The sequence below is a fragment of the Vidua chalybeata genome, chromosome 1 (assembly GCF_026979565.1).
Source record: "Vidua chalybeata isolate OUT-0048 chromosome 1, bVidCha1 merged haplotype, whole genome shotgun sequence".
Lineage (NCBI taxonomy): Eukaryota > Metazoa > Chordata > Aves > Passeriformes > Viduidae > Vidua > Vidua chalybeata.
The window spans coordinates 24,785,987-24,801,152 of NC_071530.1; the positions used below are offsets into that span (position 1 = coordinate 24,785,987).

The following is a 15,166-nucleotide window of genomic DNA, read 5'->3' on the forward strand; positions in this document are numbered from 1 at the left end:
AGGACAGCACCTATTCCACAGTAAAATGCTGATACTCTTTGGCACTGCAGAGCACTGTTGTAACTGTGTAATTCACCATGTATTTCCCACTGTCAGTTACTATCCCAGCCCTCCAAATAATGAGTTCTGTCAAGGTGATGGAAGGAAAGCCAGTACTCAAGTGAGGCCCTGCTGTACTTGATGATCACAGCCCCAGAGGCAACACAGCTTGCCACTGCTTAGGACCATGAATTTCAGGCAGATAACTCCTTTTTTTGGGTGGGAGTACAAACATAGCATCTTTCCTCCTTCCATCCCTGTCTCAACATCATCTGGGCTATACTAGATCGACATCTAAACTTGACATCACTGCAGCAACATCTTTGACCTTCACCACCTCTCCCTTTAACACTCAGGGAATGCTTGTGCTGTGACTGCTCTCATTTATTCACAGAGAACCAACCCTGGAGCTGCTGTCACCTCAGCCTCTGCAGCAGCTGCCAGACCTTTCCTCCTCAAAAGTCTTAGGGATGAGTTCCTCTAGTACAATCCAAGTAAACAAGGCAGGTGCCACAATGACTTTTAGACCCTCTTAGTTCTTCAGGCCTATAGCTTTTGGACCCTTGCCTATATCTTGCAGAGCTGCTTGTTCTGACCCTGTCCAGACCTAAAGTTTATCCCAGGCCCTAACTCTCCCTAATCCCTATTCACTCTAATTGTCACTGGCTTTAAAACCATCTAGTGTACAATTTCCTAACTAAGCCTTCTGTTTCCATCTCTTCTGCAGTCTTCACTAACCTCCAAGTTAAGAAGAGTGGGGCAGGAGATTTTATTCTCAGTGGATAAGATTCAGTCTTGTGCCCAGTACTTCATTCTAGAGATGCCTTTGGTGCAGACATAATTCTGTCACACCTGAAGAGAGCGGGCAGACAGTCCTTGAGAGTGGCACAGGGCGTGAATTGTCTACATAAGAAGGCTTAGTGGAGATGTGTTATCTGTATGTACATGAGAGTGACATAAGCATCCTTCAAAGCAAAATGTTGGAATTGTGCTGCCTACCAAGCACAGACATCTCATTCAGGACATGAGTGTGTTAAAAATTGTGGGGAAGTCAAGGTGAGTCATTGTCATGCACCACAATGTCTAAACTGACACTGGATGCTTGCCTACTTTAAGTTCCAAATCATAATCCCAGTGTCCTGTGAGCTGAGGGATTCCAAATCACCTTACCTGCTATATATCACACATACAGCACCCTGTTTCACTGTGGTGTGAGGACAGATAGCCCTGTTCATGTCATGCTAAGCAGTCCTATTCATTTTGTTTGTGTGGAAACAGCCTCCTTCCTCTGGACTGAAATGTATAATTGATTTGATTTTCTAAAAGCCTGGGTATGAAGACCACTTGTCTGCTGAATTTTAATTTGCCTTGTCTTGGTGGAACAATCTGTGCTGCCGTATCTTTTCCCTTAGGCTTCCGTGGTATGATGGTTACTGTGTCTAAAAGCTCATAGCATTCAGTAGAAATTTTCCCCAACTCCTCCACTATTTATTTTTAGATTTCAATGAGAAAAATACATACCCATCTACAACTCTAGGCAATGACAGCTATTTGGGATCAGAAGCAATGCTGAAATAATCATGCTCACACAGTGCAACAATAAATTCCCTTAACCAAACAGCACTTTGAAGCAGTGGAACAAGCCCACCCCAGAACTGCTTTATCAGCTATCCCCTTTTAAGAAGATTAAACTGTTATATTTCTCTGCTGCTGCTTTCATCTTCCCTCTGTGAGTGTCATCCAGGCCTCCAGGCAAGCATAGCTGCTTATTCTCATCTGGAGACTTTAAGTCAGGAAAAATGAGGGTGAGAGAAAAGAAAAATTACAGACATATTTTTCAATAAGCAGTGGGTAGGTATGAGAAAAGCATGGTTAAAAAATGGAAGCCATGGCCAGGGCTGGATGCCTCAGGCCCAGATGAGTGGTTTTCTGACACTACAGCATAAACTCAGAGCTAGGATACTGCTTGAAAACTTTCATTGTGCACTGACATGTTGATGGCCACTTCCACAAAGATCCAGATCATTACTGTAATTAGCACATACTGTTAGCACATAATGAAAAGGCAAGCAAAGATGACTGTCTTGGGCAGAACAAAGTATGAAAAATAAGGGACATTTCAAAGAGACATTTTAAATAAATACTTCCCTTTAGAATCTTCTCTACATAATGCACTTCTACTTTTAATCGTATGAATAATTTGCCATAATGTTGACTTTGTTGTCAAAAATAGCACTTATCTGCTTTCATACACTTTAATACATTTTCGTGATGTATGACATTCATGCATCACCTTGTATGTATCACTGATTTTAATTTTGGTAAAGCTAAGCTTCAAGTTAATATTTGGAAGATCTCAAGAACCCTATAAAGGAGTAGCATCCTCTGGTGTTTGCAAAAATGCAAATTGTTGTTGTTTTAAATCAAACATAAAGGTGTGGACTTCAAACCAAAGGTGGTGTGGGGAAATGAGACAACCTTTTATAAAAGAGCACAATAATTGTAAAGATGGCTGGGTGCTGCTGGTAATTCTATAAACTCAGACTTTTCTTTTGTTCCCTTCAACAAATCTATTGAGTTCTCAGGAACTCAGAGGTGAGTGGAGACAACTGTGTAGTTGGTCTTTAAGAGAGCATTTCAGAGTCTGTGTTCCCTAAACTGTCCAGTCCTGCCTGAAGCCCATTTCACTTTCAGGCACTGCCACTCAAGCTATGGACTCTCTCTCCTTTTGCAGCTTCCTCAGTAATTCAAAACATAAGCACAGTAGCAAAGCGCAGTAAAACCCTTCAAGCGTGAAGTCCTCTCCATGCTGCTGAGTCTGCATGACCATTGCCAGGAAGTGTCTCCTAGAATGTTCCACTTCCTTCCCAGGTTCGCTGCTTTGCTGACGTGTTTCCAAGCCCTTCCCAGTATACTGAGTCTTTTCAAATAAAAGGAATTGTTTGCATTACATGACAAGCACCTGCTATTTACAAAGGCAGTAACAAAATTTCTAGAGTCTTTCTTTCTTGCAGGTCTTTTCTGTACCTTGGTTACAGGTGCAAAATCAGAAGCCTGGGCAATTACATGCTTTAACAGTCAGAGTCTCAGATGTGAAGTCAAGTTAATGATTCCTGATGATTCCTGATCCAGTTTCAGATGTACAGAACTGTTGAATTTTTGGTGATAATGTTATAGGAAAATGAGGAACAAAGGAACAAAGCAAAAAGGCTTAGAAAAGAGCCTATCACTAAAATAATTGTTTCTAGGAGCACACAGTTGTAACATGTTTGGAGAGTATCCCAAATCCAGAACAGCATGGAACTCACCCACCTGACACAGATCTCCCTTTACCTTCTACTTGTATACATCATCTCTTATTACTGATGCTTTTTCTGATAAGGAATTTATCCTTTTTAAGATATGTGGGAGTTTTCTGGCTTTGTACATGTGTTTCAGCAAAGATCTTGGAACTGGCAATCTAGCAATAGGAGATCAATTGACAGAGGAATTATTAGTGACTGTGTACCAGATACATTTAAAATCTTCCTTTTTAATCTTGAATGTATTGTGGATATTCAGACTTGTGGAAATTTCAACTCAGTGATCTGCTTGGAGATATAACTGATTTCAGCAAACAGTAAAAAAAGCTCTCCAATACTTTCCTATTAATTTTTTTTTTCCTTTTTAACTGAGCAACTACCCATACATTTCTTACATGAGTAACTAACTAGTTCACTTGTAAAGAAAAGATTTCTGAAGCCATGTGGAATAGTGCTCTATAGTGACTTTACTGCTATAGCAGTAAACCTGACTTCAGAAGTGATATTCCTCACTTTTTCTAAAACTTTCATTCTGCCTTTTGATCCTTTGTTTAAATCATTGCTTTTGAAAAGCTGGAAGGCATTTTGTAACATCCTTTGTTATTTGCCAAGCCTAGGTTATGCCTACCATGCGAAATGTCTAAATGCGCTCCCATTTCCACTAAGCCTTAGAAATGTCTGCTTTGAAATTAATTTTTAACCTTCAAGTGGCACAAACTTCCTAGAAGGTTTGCTCATTTATTAATGCCCGCTGTGATGCAGGAGTTGCTGGTGCCTAAGGCATGGAAATGTAATGCACTACTAATTATTACTAATTATTTGTCTTACGTTGCATCATAAACAGCTATTTGTTTGCCAGATCAACTTATACCCATCTTCATTAATAACTTAAGTGTGAACAACTCTATATAAAGTAACTTCAAAAAGAAAACATGTCAAATTGTTTTCCCTTGAACTTTTCCAATATAGCAATTAACCACATATTGCACTTATTAATGTGCACATAAACCCTCTTCTAGCTTACACACATTTTACATGTGTGTAAGTTCGGAGAGGGGAGACAGGCAAACAATGAATTTTTGTAATTTTAACAGTGGCCTTTTTCTACACAATCCATAGTCTGTGATGGACCTCAGACTTTCCCTTAATCTTTGATTTCTCTTCAGATGACAGCATGATCACTGTGTGTGTCCATGTAAAACTGACCTCTGCTGCAGAGAAGGCAGCTTGTCAGACATCTGTAACTGCTGACCAGTTTGCCCTCTGTTGTTCTCATAAAGCAATCTAGGGCTACAATAACCACCTTCTGAACTCACAGAACATAGAGATTTTGAAAATAATCTTAACTCTGTGCTACTGCACTTTCACCTGATGACTAAGAATACGTAATCAGAAAATGCTACTAGGAGAATATATTGAGTTGGATAATATTATGGATTTGTGTTCAATGGGAAAATGTAAAATTAGTGGGGTGTACTGAAATGACTAGATATTTTTCATTAAAAGGAATTACAAATACATTATTGATCATAACTATTTTGTTTTGAAAAGTGAATATAATAATATCTTCTTGGTGTATGAAGATTTTATCCCTGCCTCATAAAATCAGTGACAACTAATAGAAACTTTCCATGACTAGAGCAAGAAATCCACAAAAATGGTGAGACCTTTTGTTATGGAAGATTAGAGAAGAAAATTGTGAGATTGGGGTAAAAGAGGACAGAGCATCACTTATAGGAAAATTTGTTATTCCTTCAGAGAGCTCCTTAAGTGGGCTGCTCATAAATTTTTCTTGAGTTCCTGGAGGTTGTTACTTGTAGGAACACCTAGCCTATACTATCTAGGATTGCTTCTCTCCAAATTTTCTTACAACAGTTTATTCTGAGGAGAAATTTGTGGGTTTGTTAATATACTACCCTGGCCACTGAAGTTATTTCTGAATTCTTCTGTATACAATTCCCCATTTTTAAATAATAATTTTACCAAATCTGTCATTATGTTTGATGAGGATTTTTAAACATTTTTTCTTTGACACATAAATTTCCATCCTTATTTTTATACTTTCAAAAGACTGAATCACCTCTGGCAAATGTGAATATAACAGATATCAAAATTGTGTCCCATTGAACTGGGGTTTACAGGATTTTTTTAAGAAACATCTCATGTAGTTATTACTAGAACACAAAATACCATTACTCTGTAACAAAAAAATCTAGGGCTTAACAAGCTCTGGAAACCCATTTATGACATATATTAGTATGCTTGGTATGATCATGCAATGTGATGTCATGATATGTGTGTGATACCATGACATCATGGTTATATGGATAGGACAGCATCTTAACAATAGCAGAATCTCATCAGGCTCCATGGCGAACCAGCCTCATCTGTCAATTCAGGAATATTAAATGACTCCAAGGCCCTCTTAGGTCAGGAATAATTTAAAGCAATCCGCTGAGTTTGCAGGGAATTTGCAAGTGACATGCAATTCAAAGGAACCTAAACAAACCCTATGGCATTTGTGCTAAAGCTAAGGCAAACACTCTAACACTTTCAAAAGCAAAAATCAGTTTCTGAAGTTCAATTTCGGGTGTCTGATATTGAAAGGGCCTTGTTTTAATGAAGAATTGCAAACCAAATGTGCCAAACTCAAAACTTTTCAAATTGTGCCTTTAAAACTACAGGTTTGTTTTCCACATGCTCCAACCTGCAGAAGCAGAAGATGTTGCTCTTGAAGGACTTCACAGGAGAGCAAAAGATGAATCTTTCCTGATTCAACTCCAATTTAATTGAGAATCTGTTATTTCATTACTGTATCCACACCAGCAATGGAGGCTTTCGCTCCTTTTCAGGATTCTTTGTCTCCTGGCCAGGTGCAGTCTGTCTAGGTCTGGCAGGAACTGGAGGTGATGTGAATCCTTTATGGCTTTTCAGTGGGCTGGGTATACCTCACTCTTCCCAGGACAAGTCCTAGACCTCGAATGACAGCAGCTGGGATTAGTGTTTCCCACCAAAGGAAAACAAGAGATTAGGCTCCAGGGACAGGGTTCTGGAGGGTACCTCTTGGACCAGAGGGATGGACAACAGTGAGTGCTATGTCCAGGACATCATGTTTTTAGCGAACAAACCATGGTACCAAAAGGTATGTATTTTCCTCGTGTGTGGGCAGCATACCTGTGTGCAATAAGGGAGTGGGAAGCTGGGTTATCTCCACTGGAGATGGGTGCTATTTTGCAGGAACATGGACTATCCCCAATAGCTCTGCTTAGCACCTCTCCCCCAGGAGATGGATATCTCTGTGTGTGGAGAGAAGCAGGGGCAATGCTAGAAGTCTGGCCCTCTTGTCTGGTACCTGTACCCCTGAATGGTATGAGGAAACAGAGGCAAAACAAAACCTCTGCCTTTGGGCAGTCTTGTCCTTATTTAACCATGAAAGCATCTGTTCTGGAGCTCTCCCGGTTCTTCCAGAAAGGGACAGGACTAAGCAGGAGCCTGGTGCCATGACAGTTGACTAGGCTGCTACGGGAGTGATGGCCAGGCTGCCGTGGGGGTGATGGTCAGGCTGGCCTGGGAGGATATCCTAGGAAGCTTAGAGGGTGATGGCTAAGCCTTTGTGGGGCTGCCAGCTGCTGCCATGAGGATGGTGGTGGGAATGCTACCTCGGCTATCGTGGGGCTGACGGCTGCTGCCATGCGATGGTGTCAGGATGCTGTGGAGGTGGCGGTGGATGCTGCCTGGGCTGTCGTGGGGCTGACGACGAAGCCGGTGTTGTGCTGACAGCCGCGCAGCTGCCGGCTCGGCTGCTCCTGGGGCGAAGCCTGCGCCACTGTGGGGTGACAGCGAGGGGAACATCGCGGAGCCGAGCGAGCGCACTTCAGGCCGGAGTTGCTGGGGGGCCGGGCGGGGACCCTGAGCCGGCCCCTCCGCCGCCACCTGCCCCGCGCCCCCCGCGGCCCCGCCCCGGTCCCACGGGCGGCGGCGGGGGTGTCTCTACCGGGGCCGCGCGGGCGGAGGAGGAGGAGGAGGAGGAGGCGGGAGGAGGAAAGCGGCAGCAGCAGCTCTCGGGAGGAGCCTGTCCACCGTGAGACAGCATATTCAGCCGGCGGTGGCGGTCCTGCCGCAGCGGCGGCACGGCTCGGCTCGACTCGGCTCGGCTCGGCACGACAGGGCGCAGCTACTGGCAGCAGCCCTTCAGTCAGCGGGGCATCCCTCTGCTCCCCCGGCGGCGAGGGCTCGGTGAAGGCTGCAAGGCGCCGGGAGCCGCTCCGCATCTCTCGAGCGCCGGCGGAGGTGAGGCACCCGCGGGGCGGCGGGGCCGGGACGCGGCGGGGCCGGACCGGAGGGGCGAGTGGGGGCTGCCCTTGGACCGGCGCTGGCGGCGGAGGAGTGGGCCGGGAGTCGCTCCGCGGGATGCGCAGCGGCCGCGGAGCCTGGTGCGGCCGCCGGAGGCTCTCCCCTGGCAGGCGGCCCGGCTGGGCGAGCGGGCATCCCCGGCTGGGCGAGCGGGCATCCCCGGCTGCCCGCGGAGCCGGCCGGCCCTCGCCGCGGGTGGGCTCTGGCGGCCTGGCTGCTCGTCGGCGGGAGGGCTGCGGTGAGCGAGCCTCGCCGGCCTCGGCACCTGCTCCGGTCCCTGGGGCGCCTCGCGGCCCCGGCTGCGAGTGGCGGCCACAGGCTCCCGGCTGGTGCCTGTGCGCCGAACAGCTTAAAGCAAAAGGGGGGTGCTAAAAGTTTTTCGTCTATAATTATTCACACAGCGTGAGCGGTAGCGGGTTTGCTCAAGTCCAGGACGACAGCGGACAGTAAATAGATCTTTCCTCCTTCTTAAGGTAATTCCCTAAGAGGGTGAGAGAAGGAGGGAGTCAGCCAGAGGCCTTTTTTCACTGGTAGTCCAGTGAAATAGATTTTCAAAAGGATGTTATTGCAGTTACATCATCCCGGGAATCCCCCATGGTCAGCAGAGAACATAAGGCCCCAGATTTCCTAGACAAAGCCCCTGTTTTATGGACTGGAAGAAAGTTTGTTTTTCTGTCAATACTGCCATTGACAGAAAGTACAGATTTGAGCTATAAATGCATATAACATAGGATTCTTGGCAGATCAAGCAATCTAGCCTGCTAATATAGAGGGCATGAGATGGAAGGACCTGACATGAAGTTAGCACGTGACTTTGGCACTCGTACCTGGAAATTTATCCTGACATACAGGATTTTGTCTCTGCTTCACTTCTGCTTGAGGACTTTAAATAACATTGGAAATTGCACTAAATATCATGAAGCATGGGACTGCAAAACATGTTTCAAAATAGAAATCCCAGGTCCCAGGACTGCCTGTCTCCTGAGAGATGGTGTTATCAGAGCAATCGGGGATTTTCATTTCTGTTACTACCAATGTGCTTTGTTGAAGTGCCTCATTTGTTCTTGCTAAGGGAGGAAAGTTACATATTTGCTATTCTGATTCTTTTAAGCTCTTTTTTTGTTGTTTTTATTTCATGTGAGATGGCATCTCTAGTAACATTCTCCATATTTAGTGAAGGCAAATAAAATTACTTTTATAATTTCTCTGCAGCATTTTTCTGCAAGAAATGGTTTCTTCAATACAAACTTTGGGGCTACATCTGGGTCTTCTCCCCATGGGAGTGCTCACTGTGACACCAGTGCATCCTCTGCTTTGTTTTCTTTTCCCAAAATCATCCATTTATAGTTCATAAAAATACCAAATGTGTTGTCCCTTCTGTACCTTCTCTGTGAACAGACTGTTTTGAAGACTGGGACTTACCATCATCTTCCTTGTTAAGCAGGACTTCTGAGGGCCAGGTATATGGAAATCCAAAAGATGGTTTAGAGTTAGATTGGCTAGATTTCTCTCAACTCTGAGCACCTCTGTCTCTAATTAGTCTATCATAAAAATTCACTAACTGTAGTGCTGCCTTATCCACAGTTTAGGAGAGGAATCTTTAAAGGAGCAGCAATAAACCACACCTTACATGTGCAGTAATTACGGGAAGTTTGGAGATCTGGCTACTCAAAGAACACTCAGGGAAATATTCTTTTGTACCCAGCAGATCTTAAATTAAGAAGCTGACCTTCCAGCTCTTTCTATAGAAGGAAGGGCAGTGAACTGCCCTCCTTTGTGATGTCTTTCAGTGGCTATTTTTTTCATTATTGAAATGTGTTTGTTTTTCAGTGTATTTTTCCAGCTTCAGGTTTCTGGTTCCTGTTATACCTCCCATAGATAAAAGCCTTGCTTTAGCAGCTGTCTTCAGTGTAGGTGCTCTAAACGATGCAACAAGAACTTACCTGCCTTATTTTCAAATAAATTAACAGATTCAGTCTCCTGGTCTTCTTTTCTTTTGTAAGACAGGTTTCAAAAAGCATTCCTTGCTTCCCTCTGTTTTCCAGTGTGCAAGAAGAGAGAGGGAGAATACTAGATTGAGCTAGTTGCTCTAATAATGGGCTGTGTTAGAGGCACCACCATTGCAGGATATTGGACAATGATGTGAAATGGGCTGGAAGGGAAAAAGATAAGGGATTGAAGTAGAAAAAACATAAGGGTATAGAAAAGCAGTATTGTTTTTGAAAGCTTAATTTACTTCTGCTAGTGAATCAGTTAATCATGTGGTATCTTTCAGCTCCTCAAACTTAACTTTTCACAGAGATTTTAAACATATTTGTGGCCACTCTCTATGACTACGTAACCAGGGCTATGCCTCAAGTGCTCTCTTGAGTTCCTTTGGCTTGGTTTAACCAGCAGCAGAAGTAGTAATTAGGAATTACCAGAGTTACCAACACCTAGTGCCAAAATGAGTTGCTGCTTGGAGGTTATGGTGGGATGTTAACAGGATTGTCCTCCTTGTCATTTCCATGGGCTTTCATTTTGAGAGAAGTTGGAGGGAAGTAACACTGAAATCCTCACTGAGGTGCACCAGCGTAATTCATATCTGCAAAGATAGAGTCTCAGGCTTTCTGCAGCCATAGTCAGACATAATGACCTCTCAGGGCAATACTCATCTAATACTTACCGATTTTATTTTAAAAACTTTAAATGAAACAAGCCATAATGACTCTAGATGTAATCTGTGTTTAAAGGGGACATTTTCCAGCCAAAATACTGATGGAATATGATGGCAAAATGCCCTTAGTACAGATGCAACTTGTGTTAGTAAAACTATGCTTTTGCCAGTGCAGCTTTATTTCTGTTTGTCAGAGCAACACAAGTCCTGCAGGTGAGTACACATTTACATGTCCATATGGGGGACAGGTGAGGGCTTGAATGGTCTTCCCCTCAGCTGTTTGTGAGCATGCAGAAATGGTAATGCAGGAATGGTTCTGCTTCACCAAGAGACCCTGACTCAGTCTAAATCTCAGATTGATGCAATATGTCCCTTTGCTACTTGGTAATAATCCATCTGAAAGTGTGCTAGCTCTTTTTAGTTAGAGATGACATTGGGAGCTGTTGTTCACTTGGCCATCTGCAAGCCTCAAAATAAGACAGTATACACGAGCTTGCTCCCCCAGTACTGTTCATTTTATGTGGAATCATCTTGCCAACTTTTCTGGGAAAATGGCTACTTCCAGGCAGATGGCAGGAGCTGCAGGAAGATACAAGACACCTCTGATAATCTGTGACAGGTGATGCACCGACTCCTCCTGAGCTATGCTCCTTCTTTTTTACTGTGCATCTTCATCACTTTTTGTTGTACCTTTTAAGACAAAAGCATGCTAATGAGTATCTGGGAGTGCAGTGCAGCATGGAGAAGGCATGGAGCAGGAGTAACCGTTTCTTGAAGCCTTTTGTGGGCAGCACACTGTAACTCCATGCTCAAGTTTAAGGACAGAGGTGTCAGCCCTATCACTGCTAACAGTAATGGGACTTTCTCTCTGACTTCTCTGGTGGTGAACTGAGCCTAAAGAGTGATGGCAGAAGTCAGCTGCCCTCACTGTTTGAAAGCCATGATACTTTTCCAAACACTATTGAAGGAAATGAGAGTTTTGTATTGACTTAACAGAGCTTTTGAGTCCCTCTCTAACTGCTGCATTGACCTATGTGCAGATATCTGTGTTACCTGATGAATAATAACTGCTTAGATGTCTCTTGTGATTCTTGGCTCTTAATCGCACAGTATAAATACATGTTTTATATTTAACACTGTTCTCATGCATGTGAATCAGCTGATCTGGAGAGACAGGTTACATCAACCTGAGGAACAGACCTCCTGGGAGACCTTCTGAAGCAATGCAGTTCTATGCTTTGTGTTCCCCAGATGCTGGATGTCTGTCCCTGCTTGGCCCTAGAATAATTAATCAATAATTTGTTTAAAGGAGAAGGCTCATTTATTGCCACTCAGCAGAAAACAATTACAGAAGGAATCTTCTAAGGACTTCACTTTTTGTTTGTGAAGTGATATCTTTTCTTCACATTTCCTTTCCCTCTTACTATCGTTCTTTGAGGCTTACCCTTTTCTAATTTACTCAATACTTGTCTTAACATCACATTCCCTTCTTGCTGGCCTTCCCTTCCCCTCCCCTTTGTTTTCTCTCTCTAGCATAGAAATTATATTATTAGTTCCTTGGTCTTTTCTCCCTCCAGCTGTGATGTGGTACAAATAATTCCAAAACCTTCTCCTCAGTTATTAATTTTTCACTTCAGCCCAGCAGAAAGATCTAGTGTGTTTTGTGTTCAAACAATGGGAGTTATAGTAAGGCAAAGACAAAAAACTGCCTAGTATGATTTAATATAAATAAGTATAATAGAGGATATATTTCTTGTCTATTTATATCACTTTATATCAAGCCTTCTTTGATTCTAATATTTTCAGGCTGAATTTAAGAGAAAAAGCTATGCTATGTTAGTACAGAAACTATGCCGTGTTAGTATTGAAAGTTAATCATTGTAGGTCTTAGACCACATGCTGGGAAAATATGGATTTCTCTTGCCTTAAACTATTCACCCCTTCTGTTTTGTACCCATTAAAACAGATCTTAGCTTTTAAAGGGCACAGAGAGTCGTATTAAATTCTTACTATTCAAGGCATGCCCTTGTTTTGTGTTTTGCACATTAGGCCACCACTGTTAGGATCAGAGTGGTTACCAGGTCACTTGGTAATTGGGGCAAAGACACTTCAAATGATTGCTATTATATATTTCCAGAAATTAAAATATGTAATAAAGCAGAGTTACAGGAAAAAAAAAAACCCAACCCAGACTGTTTCTAATGTTTTCTTATATTTAAACCTGTCTGTCCTGGTTTAAAGAGTATTCCACTGACACTGAGCTTTTAAAATAATTTCTTCTCAGATTATCACAGCACAAAGTTGGGGGACTATCTAAACTCATGTGACATTTCATAATACATGTTTTCCTTCTCTTTAAGTAATATAAAAGATTTGCCATTTTCATTAATCTCACTATTCAAAGTCATATGACATTATTGTTTCTTTCATCAGTTTGTTTCTTGTTACATTTTAAGCAATTGCTGAACCAGAAGGTGGTTTGTATCATAATTCTGATTTATTTCAGATCTTAGCTTGCTCCTAAATGAATTAATTCTTTGTCCTTTTTAGCTCAACCTGCTCATAGAGCTTTGTCACACGCTTATTTACAGACTATTTACACTTTGTTACAGACTATCAACTTCTGCCAGTCTTTATTGCCTAGGAGCACAAATTACTTCTGCAAAAACTAGAGAAAAGATAGTCCAGGTTATATGTGTTTATGACTGTAAACTGTGTTGTGCACTAAACAATGAATGGCTTAAAAATCTATAACCTTGGAATGAAACAAGAAATTTGACCTAAATCATACCCCCTAGTGTGCAGTTAGCTATTCATGTACATAATCTGCTGCACTTGGCAAAGCCTGTGAATGTTGTATTCTTGCCTTTCACTATCTCCACAGTAGTAATAATAATACAAGAAAAATTGTGCTGATGGGATAGGAGGGTATTGTACTGGAGACAAAATAAAAAAAACAGTGATGCCATTCTCTCTTTGTACTGAAAGAGCCCGTGGGAAAACTGTCCCTTTATTTCCCACAATATTTTCTTTTTCACAGAAAGCTGAATGGCAAGAAAATGCAGGAAAGCCTAGTTTCTCAGCCTTTAAGGGCCTCTGAAAATATTTTAAAAACACCTTGTGCAAATTCAGTACTTTGTCTGATAATTATAAATTAAAGAGCCTTAAGATTTTTCCCATATACTTAAAGCATAGAACGCAAAAGATGACAGTAAATTATACTCTTTGTTAGGGGCTAAGAGGGAAAAAGTTCTGTGTTTCAGCCTTACTACTGGTGCTGTCCACATCTTTTACAGCAGCCTTTATATACATAACACTTATAGGGTTTATTTTTTATTTATCAGTGTCAGGGAAATAAAAAACTCTAGACTCCCACACTGACAAACATATCAGTCTTTTTGAACAAAATTATAATAAAATGTAGCAGTTATATTAGTTAATACTAGTGTGGATTTTGAAGTCTTTAAATGGAGATCATGCCTCCTCAGTGTTCATTCAGTAAAGTTTAATTAAGTTTCATTTTTTCCCAAGAAAGTTTCTGATCTTACTAAATCAAGTGATGAATTAGGAGTAAGTATAATTAAAGTTGGTTGCCTCCATTTTTGTGTTATTTTTCTTGAGGTACTGTGTATGGATGTATATATATATGTCAATAACTGCTGTGCTTTCTCATATCATGCAATGTCCACTTTTGCTAGAGGATTAACTTTAACTATTACCCAATTACTCCTTGGCTCTCTCTGGTTCTCTCTTCTGATACTGCAATGATCTGTAGTTTAACAGTTTGATGTGGCTGAAAATCAGACATGGATCATTTCTGGTTGCCTTGTGGACCTTCAGTGGTCCAGTATTTTGACAGCCACTAGTAAATGTTGATATATTTTCCAAAACTGTCTATATCACCTTCCCCATTTGAAGAGAGCTGGTGGTCTCTAACTAATGTCTTGGTCTCAAATTCTGGAGCCAAGGTCCTGGTGTACTGGACCATGCACTAACGCTTGCTTCTGGAGGTATCCTGCAGTGTGCTCCAGGGATGTGATTGCCCCACAATTTAGGACAGGGACTTGTTTGCTTTTGCTCTCAGTCAGCCCATTTTGCAAAGCTTCTTCTCAGTGGAAGCCAGGACACTTGAGAGATACGTGTGTGTGGGGGAGAGAAGAGCTCACGTGCAGCCAGCATTGCCTTTGTAGGAGGCTTTGCTTAAAGTGCAGGGCATGTCCACATCTTAAACCTGGGATGCATATTTGAATTCCCCAAACTGGAAGTTCTTATGGTGCCTGGGAAGCTCAGCTGCATCTAAACTGACAAAATGGTATGGAAACAGAAACTAAAATTTCTGTCCTCAAAAATTAGCTTGGCTCTTACTTGGCTTCTGAAGCACAGGAAGTCTCTAGAAACTCACTTTTTAACCTTTTTTTGGCCTTTTCTGGTGTGTTCTTACCCTTGAGCTCCCAGACTCCACAGCCAAGGTGTCTGCCCTGTCTCTCTGAGGCTGCTCCATCTAGTTCATCTCTAGTTCCTCAAGCCCATCTGCCGGACTGTGCGCTTCATGCTGAGCTGCAGCTGACAGCATCTGCTCCTAGTTTTAATGGGACTCACCTAAAGTAAAGGAGTATCAGGTAATTTTTACTTTTCATTAAAGAGATATTTGTCTTCATCTGTGCTCTGACCAGCAACCTATATGTCTTCTGCACTAAGTACTTTTCCAGTCTTTCCCGCTGAAGCTGCTTCACATAAGTCTAAAGTATTAAAGTTTCTTTGAATGCAACAGAGCATGTGGGAGAAATAGAAAGGACTCTTTATCACCTTGCTTCAA

General features: G+C 42.3%; 1 protein-coding gene across 10 annotated transcripts in view; it reads left to right on the forward strand.

Moving 5' to 3' along the window:
- Window positions 1-7,470: 7,470 nt before the first annotated feature.
- Window positions 7,471-15,166, forward strand: part of DYNC1I1 (dynein cytoplasmic 1 intermediate chain 1) — a 186,022-nt gene continuing 178,326 nt past the window's right edge. For 3 of the 10 annotated variants that reach the window (XM_053946064.1, XM_053946074.1, XM_053946095.1), the window contains exon 1: window positions 7,473-7,631. The gene's annotated coding sequence lies outside the window, so the exon portion shown is untranslated. Of the gene's footprint in view, window positions 7,632-14,798; window positions 14,970-15,166 lie in introns of all 10 variants that reach the window. The other 7 variants (XM_053946031.1, XM_053946057.1, XM_053946023.1 and 4 more) reach the window with 5 other exon arrangements.